General features: G+C 45.0%; 1 protein-coding gene across 4 annotated transcripts in view; it reads right to left on the minus strand.

Annotated features, from left to right (window-relative positions):
- The window catches only part of SCEL (sciellin), an 85063-nt gene that overhangs the window by 19210 nt on the left and 53459 nt on the right, over nucleotides 1–12394 (minus strand). The gene's annotated exons all lie outside the window — the stretch shown is intronic.

Genomic DNA, 12394 nt, shown 5'->3' on the forward strand with positions numbered 1-12394 from the left:
TAATCAAAGTGGGCTTTGTTCTTGCTATTCTAAGGGCTGGCCACATATAAACTGAGGTGTTTTTTTCTTGAAGTCACAACTTTTCTATGTTTGAGTGTTTTTCCTAGTGACTGGGATTTTCTCTGTTAATGGGGAAGTAAGAAACTGCATTAAAAACACTTCAGATTTTCAACCCTGGTTTAGGTAAATTCAATATGCATTTTAAAATTATTTCCAGGTAAACATAGTTGGTTTTAACTAACTTGTACTCCCAGTGTCCAGAAATTTCAGCTAAAGATAAATTCCTTCAGACAATTTATCCTTTATTCTTCACCAATGCTCCCTAAGAAATCTTCACCTTAGTACACTCAAAGCAGACCACTCCCATAGAGAGTAGATAAGATCAGGCTGCAGGGTGAGAAGGAGGATGTTTGCGGGGGAATGGCAGTCTGGGCTAAGAAAAGAAACAGACCACAGAAATTCCATTTCTCTGGCAGTGTGAGTTAATTATTTTCATCTGGAAATCATGACAATAAGATAAAATAAACTTACCGCAACTGTCAGACAACTTCCAATGTTTTTAATTAATCTTAAATTTACTCTGCTGTTTATATTTTAAATAACTACCTCCTCAGCGAACTGCATTTTTTCCTCTTATAAGCTATTCTCAATACACTGGGAATAGAGTGTTTATTGGCTTGGGGGGAGAGGGGTGTAATTTCATTTCCTGTGTAAAGGGACATGCACAAAAAAAGAGAGACTTCTTCTGTAATAAAATATGAGTTCTACACTATACGTACTCATCCTGCCAATTTGATTTATAAAACAAAGTTGAAGAATCCTAATAAATTAAATATGTTGTGATCTACAGTCTGTTGTGACTGATCTGTTTGGCTATGCTTTATGGTTCTCCTGGAAAAAACACTTCTTCCATAAAATGTAACCTGGGTGATATATTAAATTTTACACAGGTAACACTTCTTTAATTCTCTCTCTCTCTTTCATGCCACATCTGCTTGGCAGGATTAAAGTAAGTAATCAAGACTGACATCTTGCAAATTCCTTCAATTAGGGCAACTGGCTGTCTGAAGGGAGTGGTAACAGGATATAGATCCTTTAGGTCACTGGTTCAGATACCCCTCAGGTTAAGAACAACTACAGTTAAGATTTCATGGTTATTTATAAAGACACATAACATAATGACTTCAATGGCATTATCTGCAGGACTAGTTGGATGAATCAGCATTTGCAAGACTCAGACTGTCTGCAATGAGCTTTTTCTTAAAAATTCATACAGTTGCCCGATGAAGCTACACCTACAGTAGCAACAATGCACTGTAAAGCATCTGCCAGTGTTCATGCCACCATCTAATCTAATCTCTCTCAGAACAAGTCTAGCAGCTGTTTACTGTAGTGCTTTCACCATTTCTACTACCAGTGAAGCTTCACCCGTGGGATGTAACAGTGAGAGACGGAGAAAAACCTCAGTGTAAACACTGCTTAAATTAAGATGTAACTTGCCGAGTGATGATTGCAAGTGCTGAGGCATTCCCTCCCTGAAGTTCCCAGACAGTTCGGCTCTTCTTCTGCGCTGTCTCTAGTCTAGGACTCTAAACATTCTCATTCTCACTCAGGACTCGGAACTTTCTTTCCTTTGGGCTCTCTCCCATTAATAACTCCCAATGGCAGTTCACCATACTAGGGCACCCCTGGACTGGAACAGGAGAGCTGAGCTCAATTTCATTAGTAAGTCAGCTACCCTGTTACATTCCCAAAGAGAACAGGAGTGTTTGTGGCCAGAGCTCCCAAACCCCTCCATATCAGTTCATGGGGGACAACTACTTTGCCTGTAGAAGTCTGGCAGAACCCATCCAGCTGGTGTGTGCAGCTGCATAGTTCCCAAAGGAATTCTCACTGAGGTACCCAAAGTGCCACCATGAATTCTCATTGCTGCACAGCCCTTTTATACAACATCTACAAATAGGCTGCAACTTTAAATATTACATTACATTTTTTTTACCACTTCCACAGTGGGAAAGCTCTGCTTGTGTTAGCACATCCTCTAATATAAAGGTGAAAACTATTCTGGTCCAGCAAGCCAACAGCCACAATAATTTTAGAAAACTAGATTAACAGATAAGACCCTCAGGGCTTAAGTCAGTCACTATGCAACCAAGAAAAGGTTGACAAAACCCTTGAATACACTGACACTTCAATAATGAAATTGAGCTAAAACCTCAAAAGACATCTCTGTCCTAATAACATCAATATTGAAAAGGGCAGTTTCAGGCTACAAAAACAACTACAAATTGCCAGCTGGAACATCCAAATTCTGGATCAAAACCGCACCCTTATATATAGTAAGTAATTCAGGATTTGCATTGTACAAAAATTGACATAACAAGCCTTTTTGAACATTGATTGACTGTCCAAGGCCCCTTCAACACTCCTGTAACAGACTTTGTGGTCTGTAAATGAGAAAGAAAAAGTAAGTCAAGAAAGGAATTGCATTTATTCTGAATTGGGGTGCGTTTTCATTCCTGTTGCAATCCAGACTAATCAATGCCAGCTTTCTTTCAAAGGAGCCCTCATTTTAAGCCTTGCACCAACAAAAGCCAAGGATGACGAAATTGAAGAGGTCTGCAGCCGACTGTGAAAACCCATTTATACAAACACAATGTGCTGCATAGCACAGAGAATTTCAGAGCTAAATGCAGAGGCAGAGTTGTTTAGAATGCTTTGAGGGAATGTGGACTGGGAAAGATCACTGAAGAAAGGACAGCAATTCATTTCAGTTCTGCTTTGAGGGTAAGTATGACCTTGTAAACACTACAAGAAATAATGCATTTGCATCTCTTCACACCAGCTCTGCAATGGCCAATCATTTATATCATTGAACAGAAGAGATGTAAACCAGCACTGCTAACTTTAAAACTCTGTCGGGTGCCATGTATACTAGAAATGAGGCGCAGAATCTCTCACTCAGTATAAAAGTCAGTTAACATGGGGCTTTTTTGTTTTTTGCTTTGGTGCAAAAATTTCTCACTAGAAATTTGTGTGTTAATTTTGCAGAAGAAAAAGCAGTCTTGAAAGTCAAAAGCTACTTTTTATAACCACAATCATCCTTTTCAGCCAAACCCAGATGTGACAGCAGTTATTAGCATCATACACTCTACACCTGCTGCAGGATCAATCCTACTTTTTTAGTAACTAGGTACCCAATACACTTGTGGGTGAGTGAGTGGTGTACCATGTCACATTCTACTAGTCTGCCCAAATATATTATCTAGAAAGGGAAGATAAATTAGGAAGACATCAAAGTGAGGCAGCAAGAAATGCAGACCTTGTGATGTGCATGTGGGGTACTTAAGCAGGGTGAGAGGCTAGATTAGACACAACTGAAAGATTCTTATTTATATATTGTAATAGAGTTTACTTAAGGTTTCAGGCCTTGAGTGCAGAAGGTGGGGGCCCACAAGGACTCTAAAAATTAATACTTGCCACTCCAGGCTTGTATTAAACTCCCAAGATTACAGCTTCTCTCTGATCTTGGATTGGTAAATGTTGCCACCATCCAAGTGTAAAACCCCTTTGAGAGACCAGGAAGGCTCACTTGGGAATTCCTTCCTGTGGGGTACCCTCAACTCTTTTCACACACCCCCGCTCTCCCCGAGGGAAGAGCTGAGAAAGAAAAAATAAATAAGTAGCTGTTGCCACCAGCTAATAAAAAATACATGTGCACAAACCTCTTAAGACACAGAACTCTAACCCTGTTCTTAAAAAAGGTAAATTTTATTAAAAATGAAAGAAAGAAAATACATCTGAAAACTCAGGCTATTGCTAAATTTTAAAAGAGCAAATATAAGGATTAAGCATCAATAGCTTTCTGATGTCCAGATTAAAGGTAACAAGCAAAACAAAAACACCTGGGGTTAGCACAGAGGACTCCACACACCATAAAGAAATAACAGACATAAACCTAATCACATCTTCCTCGACATTTCCTGATCTACTTACATATCTGGGGTTTCAAATAAGTAGTTTCTAGGTATGATACTGATGGTTTTTCATACTTGGCCCAAGCTTTTTACAATATAACTGCTGCCCTGTCCACTCTTACCGGGAGAACCAGACAGACAGACAAGAGGGAAGTTTTTTCCTCAATTTTAAAAAGTTCCAGCCTTCCCATTGGCTCTTTTGGTCAGGTGCCCACTCACTTCCTTTTACCTATGCATAGTAGTGAGACTTTTAACCCAGGTAAAGCAAGTAGAGAACAGTTTACTGAGAGTGATTTTATAGCCAACTGGCTGACTGGGTGTCCATAAAAGGGAGCTATTTCTCCCCCACCCCCTTCATTTATCACACATCTCACATTAAATGGGATGGCTATAGAAATGAGGTTATCACTAGCTAGATAGAATCAAACCCCATGATTACTGAAATCATGGCATTACATTTCCTTTTGAAAAGCAGTGGTTAGAGCAGCTTGAATAATGAAAGATGATGAAAACACCTGCAAAAAATAAGCAATGGAAACCCGGAGCTTGGTCTCTTTCCTCCCACCCCCATCTCCCTCCAAGACAGAAGTTACTTAGGAAGACTACTCTGTGAAGACTTGCTCTCAAAGTACCCACCTTCATTCACATACACACCCCACTGAAACATCTTACTCAGCCCATGTTTACTACACAGCCTGCAAAAAAGACAGACTTAATAACCTCTGCAGTGTTTACTGTACTCCTACAGTCTGACAGTCATTAAAGTTCAAGACAGCAGCCAGCATGACTACAGGCAATTTGGCAGCTGAGTAAGATTTCTATCCAAGTTTTATAAGGCCCTCATGACCATAGTGTCTGAGCATCATCTCAAATACTCCAAAACAGCTTGTGAATTTTAGAATTGATTAATAATTGAATCTATTCTGTTACTTATTCATTATATTCTATTTAAACTCTTTGTGGCAATCCCTTCATTAATTATTTTTAACACACTGGCACAAATTCGTCCCTGGTGTAATTCAGATTAAATCAGTGGAACTGCACTAGGGTTGTATCTGGCCCAGTGTATCCAATACTGATGGATGCTTTTAGATAGGTTTCACTATGTGCGGACTTTATGTATAGTCTTTACCTAACCTAAGACACATAACTTGCTTGCCTACTGAAGGAGATCATTAATAGATGATTGAATAAAATTATACTGGGAACCTTGAGGATGATTTAAAATAGACAAACTATATCGCCTGTTGAACATACTGCTTAATGCAGATTTTGAAGTATTTGCAACTAAGAGAAGAGTAACTATTGTCATAGGTGCTACAATTATAATAAAATTATTGCTCAAGGCAAAGGGCAAAATAATTCACTTGGTGCATCATTGAAAGGGGACATCACACAACAAACAGGCATAGGATAGTGAAAACACAGCATGAATAAGATCCATCACACAGATCTGAAGGAAAAAGTCTGTCTATACATATTTCCTTTATTAGTTATATACCATCGTATGGGTGTTAGATGGTAAGGCCCCTGCCCTGAGGAGCCTACTATCTAAATTATACATAATACACACAAATAAGTTTTAGACACAATGAGGGAAAATAAAGCACGGGGAGAGATGCAACATAAAAGATTATATGACTAAAAGGGTTAGTTTTCAGTTTTAATTTTTTCAGTGTTAAAATATATATAATTTTAAAATGATATATCTAAATTGAAATTACTTACTTTAATCATGTCAAGCACATGCTGAATGAATGTGAGAATTAAGGAAATATTACTAATGTAATAAATAAATATATCTTCCACATTATAGTTTGTGGTAGAAATGCTGCAGTAGGAGAACCATAAAGTATACCTAAATGGATTAGACATTTAGAAAGCAGATCAAAACATTCTTATATCCTCAACTGTAATTATCAACAGTCTATGTTAATTAACCTACTTGGATGTTTTTAAGTTAGAGTAGTAACTGACAGGGAATGTCAATCATATAGACTTTATATAGTATAGAGAGTGCCCTATATAATTGACATTCCGTGCCAGTTACTACTCTAACTTAAAAATTGGTTAATAGTATATATTTGCTTTCCATTAGGGATATAAGCAGGAGGAGACAGAATATGATTAGCAGTCGAAGAGTAGGCAATGGAAAATAGTAAGATTCTTGAGGAGTAGGGGTGGGGAGGACTTAAGGAAGGAGAGTGTGGATGTTTGGCTGCTATGTACAGGAATATAGGAATTGACATTCTGGTCAGAGGTCCAGCCTAATCACTATCCTGTCTCAGACAGTGACCTGTACCAGATGCTTCAGAAGAATGGACCCTGTAATTTATGTAGTGACCTGCTTATAGAGGAAATTTCCCTCTAACTTCAGGTAGTTAGCTTAAACACTGAAGCCTAAATGCTTATATTCCTTTAAACATGTTCTCATTAATCTTATGGTGATCTAATCATTTTGTGAATCCTACTAAGCTTCTGCCCTCAATACTATCTTGCTGCAGACAGCTATACAGGTTAATTGTGGATTGTAGTACTCAGGACAGGTGTATATATTATATTTTAAGATAGAGAATAAATGAGCATAGGGTAAAGTTTTACATGAGTCAGATGTCAGAAGATGTCCCCACACCCACACCAGGTCAATCAGCACCCAAAGTACACCCACCCACTAAAGAACACTTCATCTTCCCATCTCTGGCTCCCACTCTCTCCCCCCTGGTGGTTCCAGGGAGGTTAATGCAGCCACAGGGTTCTGTGTGTCCTTTGCAAGAAATAGAGGGGACAAGATACACAGAAGCCCAGTGAGGGCCTCAAGCCCATCTATACCAAAAAGTGATGTTTGGCACTTTGGCCCAGATCTACAAAGGGACTTAAGTCCCAGTTTTAGGCACCACTGTGATCCACAAAAGCCCCACTCAGTTGCTGTCTAACCCTGTAGATTCCTACATTTTTGCTACAAAAGTTTCCGAAGCTTTGGCCTGTGGGCCTGGGCACTGCTGCCCCACTCCAGAGATCTGGATGCCAAAGCCACAGTGCAATCCTCAAACTGGAGGGAGATAGGTGGAGGAGCACCTATCTTGTATGCGGGGCCCAATTCAGTACCCTCAGTGCATGCCTACTAGATCAGGACCCATTCAAAAGTGTCCTCCTGCTCCAAGCGACTGTATAATTTTTAGTGTCGTGGTTAGTGCACGCATCTGGGATGTGGGAGCCCCAGGTTCAATTCTTCTCTCTGTCTGACAGGGAGAAATTATTTGAACAGGGGTCTCTCACCTCTCAGGAGAGTGTGCTAGCCACTGAGCTATGCTGAAGGAGAAGGATGGGTGTCTCTCTCAGTCTGTCCTGTTGACGCTGTTTCATTTTGAACAACTGCTTCAATCAGTCACTGAACCAGAGAGAGAGAGAGAGTGACTCTATAGCCTCGGAGCTCCAGATTCCAGTCCCCCTGCTCCAAAGACGCTTGCATGGCAAACTGCATTGTGGAGTTAACATTCTTTGTCCGGAAGAGAGATTGCACCTTACAGCCATCTCAGCTAATCTCCCTCCAAATCATGCTCCTGCTAGCACTGACAGCTTCCACAAGGGAGTCAGGCCTTGTCTACACTACAGAGTTGCAGCGCTGGTGAGGGGGTTACAGCCCTGCAACTTAGGATGTGTACACACTTGCACAGCACGGCCAGCGCTGCAACTCCCTGTTTGCAGTGCTGGCTGTACACTCGGTTGAGCCTCGGGTGTAGAGGATCCAGCGCTGGTGATCCAGCACTGGTCAGCAAGTGTAGACACCCACCAGCGTTTTTATTGACCTCCGTGGCATAAGCAGGTATCCCAGCATACCTTAGAAGCCTCTCTGGTAATCATGCAAACTCCACTGCCCTGGGCTCACATGACCCCTCCTTTAAATGCCCCGGGAATTTTAAAAATCCCCTTCCTGTTTGCTCAGCCAGGTGTGGAGTGCAATTAAGCAATCAATCACTCAGCGACCATGCCTCCACGCACTAAACGAGCCCCAGCATGGACCAATGCAGAGCTGCAGGACCTCATAAGTGTTTGGGGAGAGGAGGCTGTGCAAGCACAGCTGCGCTCCAGAAGGAGAAATTATGATACCTATGGGTAGATATCGCAGTCCTTGATGAGAAGGGGCCATGAACGGGACGCGTTGCAGTGCAGGGTCAAAATTAAAGAGCTGAGGAGTGCTTACTGCAAAACTCGTGAGGGAAATCGCCGCTCAGGAGCTGCCCCCACGAGCTGCCGTTTTTACCAGGAGCTGGATGCCATACTTGGGTGTGACCCCACTGCCAATCCTAGGAGCACGATGGAGAGTTCAGAGCAGGGAGAAGTGGGGGAGGTTGTAGAGGACGGCGACAGTGAGGCTACTGGCATGGAGGGAGACACCCCGGAGTCCCAGTACACATGCAGCCAGGAGCTCTTCTCAAGCCAGGAGGAGGCTAGCCAGTCGCAGCAGCTGGAAGTTGATGTGAGGAAGAAGCTCAGGATCATGCTCGGGGTAAGTAGATTTTTATGTTTTGGGAGAGGAGCGTTTTGGTTATGGCTGCCTGCATGCATGCCTAAACGTGGAATAGCCCATTGATTTGCTCTATCACGTCTCTGTAATCTGCCTCGGTAATCTCTTGAAAAGTTTCAGCAAGAGCGTTTGCAATTTGCTTTCTCAAGTTGATCGGGAGAGCCACCGTGGTCCCTGTCCCGGTCAGGCTAACTCGTCCGATCCACTGTGCAGCGAGGGGTGGGGGGACCATGGCTGCACACAGGCAAGCTGCATAGGGGCCAGGGCGGTATCCACATTCCTGTAGAAGACCCTCCCTCTCTTCCCAGGTAACACGCAGCAGTGATATGTCTGGCAGTAGAAAACCCTGTTGAGAGTTTAGGGATACTTGAGTGCAGGGCGCCAGGTTCGCGTTTCCCCAGACCATGGCGCTCTGTTGTTAACCCTCCCCCTCCCAGCACGTAGCCAGCCACACGGTGTGCTCCGGTGTTCCCCACCCCCACTCCAAGCTGGCATCCAGCACCGCGGTGTGCTCCGGTGTTCCCCACCCCCCCTCCAAGCAGGCATCCAGCTCCGTGGTGTGCTCCTGTGTTCCCCACCCCCCCTCCAAGCAGGCATCCAGCTCAGCGGTGTGCTCCGGTGTTCCCCACCCTCCCTCCAAGCAGGCATCCAGCTCCGCAGTGTGCTCCTGTGTTCCCCACCCCCCCTCCAAGCAGGCATCCAGCTCCGCGGTGTGCTCCTGTGTTCCCCACCCCCCCCCTCCAAGCAGGCATCCAGCTCAGCGGTGTGCTCCGGTGTTCCCCACCCCCCCTCCAAGCAGGCATCCAGCACCGCGGTGTGCTCCGGTGTTCCCCATCCCCCCTCCAAGCAGGCATCCAGCTCCGCGGTGTGCTCCTGTGTTCCCCACCCCCCCTCCAAGCAGGCATCCAGCTCCGCGGTGTGCTCCGGTGTTCCCCACCCCCCCTCCAAGCAGGCATCCAGCACCGCAGTGTGCTCCTGTGTTCCCCACCCCCCCTCCAAGCAGGCATCCAGCTCCGCGGTGTGCTCCTGTGTTCCCCACCCGCCCTCCAAGCAGGCATCCAGCACCGCGGTGTGCTCCGGTGTTATGCACCCCCCTCCAAGCAGGCATCCAGCACCGCGGTGCTTCTCCCCCGCACCAGCAGGACGGCGTGAACGCGGACCAAAGAACACCCCCCCCCCAAGCAGCTCAACACCTTCCTGTTCACTACTGTCCCCTCTTCAGGACACCAGCTACCTCCTGTACCCATTGCTGATGAACCCTAGTGACCCATTGGTCAATTCCCACTCCCAAGGGGAAATAGGGGCAAAACCACTCACCCCATTGCTCGCCATGACTTAGCTTGCCTGCCCTCTCTGTGTTATGTGAGGTATGCGAGGATGCTACCAAAAGTCTAAAAAGTCCTTCAACGTGTGATAATAAACAATGTAGCCTCTGTGTATTACATGGTTCTATCTCTCTTTTTTCTAGTGACCTTGACTACTGCAGCCGGATCACCGGCCTCACGTAGGTTGCAGAACTTGAGACGGAATCCTAGAAAATCAAAAGAGGAATTGATCAAATCTGTTATGAGCCACTACAACAGAGAAAGTAGGAAGACACAGGAATGGAGAGAGAAGACGTATGAATGGAGAGAGAGTGTACATGAATGGAGAAAGAGTGTACATGAATGGAGGCAAACAGAAAGCAGGAGAAAGGAATTGTCTGCCAAAAAAACCACAAAGCAGATGATAAGCCTCCTGGCTCACCAAACTGAGTCTTTCGAGTCTCTTGTAGCCATGCAGACAAATATGTACCATGGTAACCCACAGCCCTTCCAAAGCCCTCTTCCTTGTTCCCCAGTATTTCCACAAAACAACTTTCTCCAGCAGCCAGTTCCTTATTATCCCCAGCTGCCCCCAACACCTGTACGATCACCTACCAGCCCTGATAACTATAATTCTTACCCTGCTCACTCCACCCCCATTATTCTGCAGCATAGTAATCCTGAAGTGCAGCAGACATTGAATAGTGATCAAAATAGGGCATATTCAAACCTGTGAATGTACAGTCCACCACCCCAACCCCCTTACCTGTTATGTACTGTATGTTGAATAAAGGTTTTTTTTCTTTTTCACTACGTTATATTATTGCTGTAAGTGGTAAATATTATACACCAAGGTAAAGCAAAGCACATCAAATGCATCAAACATTACTGTTGGCTCTCAGCATCAAATTGCTCCCTTAAGGCATCCCTAATCCTTGAAGCCCTTTCCTGGGCCTCCCTATTAGCCCTGCTCTCTGGCTGAGCAAACTCATCCTCTAGGCATCGAACCTCGGAGGTCCATTCCTCACTGAATCTTTCACCCTTCCCTTCACAAATATTATGGAGGGTACAGCACGCGGATATAACAGCGGTGATGCTGCTTTCCACCAAATCTAGCTTCCCATAAAGACAGTGCCAGCGTGCTTTCAAACAGCCAAAAGCACACTCCACAGTCATTCTGCACCAGCTCAGCCTGTAGTTGAACCGGTCCTTGCTCCTGTCAAGCTTCCCTGTATATGGTTTCATGAGCCAGGGCATTAAGGGGTAAGTGGGGTCTCCAAGGATCACAGTGGGCATTTCGACGTCCCCTACTGTGATCTTGCGGTCTGGGAAAAAAGTCCCGGCCCTCAGCCTCCTGAACAGGGAACTGTTCCTAAAGATGCGTGCATCGTGCACCTTTCCAGGCCATCCTGAGTAAATGTCAGTGAAACGCCCACGGTGATCCACAAGCGCTTGCAGAACCACGGAGAAATACCCCTTGCAATTAACGTACTCTGATGCCAGGTGGGGTGGTGACAGAATAGGAATATGCGTCCCATCTATTGCCCCTCCACAGTTAGGGAACCCCATTTCTGCAAAGCCATCCACAATGTCCTGCACGTTCCGAAGAGTCACGGTTCTTCTTAGCAGGGTGCGATTAATGGCTGTGCAAACTTGCATCAGCACCATTCCAACGGTAGACTTTCCCACTCCAAACTGGTTCGCCACCGATCTGAAGCAGTCTGGAGTTGCCAGCTTCCAGATTGCAATAGCCACTCGCTTTTCCACTGGCAGGGTAGCTCTCAATCTCGTGTCCCTGCGCCGCAGGGTAGGGGCGAGCTCAGCACAAAGTGCCATGAAAGTGGCTTTTCTCATCCGAAAGTTCTGCAGCCACTGCTCGTCATCCCAGGATTGCAGGACGATTTGATCTCACCACTGAGTGCTGGTTTCCCGAGCCCAAACGCGCCGGTCCACGGAGCTGAGCACGTCTGTTACTGCCACAAGCAATTTACTGTCTTCACAGTGAGGCGATTCAATATCATCGTCTGACTCCTCACTGTCACTGTCACTCTCACTTTGCAGCTGAAGGAATAGCTCCACTGCCATGCGTGATGTGCTGGCAACATTCATCAATAAGGTCGTCAGCTGCTCAGGATCCATTTATAACAAAAATCGCAGAAAAAGCGCTGTAGAATCACAATGCCGCCAAACTGCTCGGAATGTGTAGCAAAGCACCACGGGGCGTTGGAACAGGAAGCGGAAAGACACTCACACTTCCTTCCCCTTCCCACAAGCCACAGAGCCGAAATGGGATGAGGTGCTCTGTGGGATAGCTGCCCACAATGCACCACTCCCAACAGCACTGCAAGTGCTGTAAATGTGGCCACACTGCAGCGCTGGTTGCTGTAAGTGTGGCCACTCTGCAGCGCTGGCCCTATACAGCTGTACTAACACAGCTGTAACTACCAGCGCTGCAAAACTGTAAGTGTAGACATGGCCTGAGTTACAGTTCTCCTCAAAAGGGATGATTTACCACAACTTGGATCTTATGGGGATGGCAAAGAAAATCAGGGATTGATTTGCCATAAAGTATAATCTGTAATATCCAA

The sequence above is a fragment of the Gopherus flavomarginatus genome, chromosome 1, assembly GCF_025201925.1.
Source record: "Gopherus flavomarginatus isolate rGopFla2 chromosome 1, rGopFla2.mat.asm, whole genome shotgun sequence".
NCBI classification, from domain to species: domain Eukaryota; kingdom Metazoa; phylum Chordata; order Testudines; family Testudinidae; genus Gopherus; species Gopherus flavomarginatus.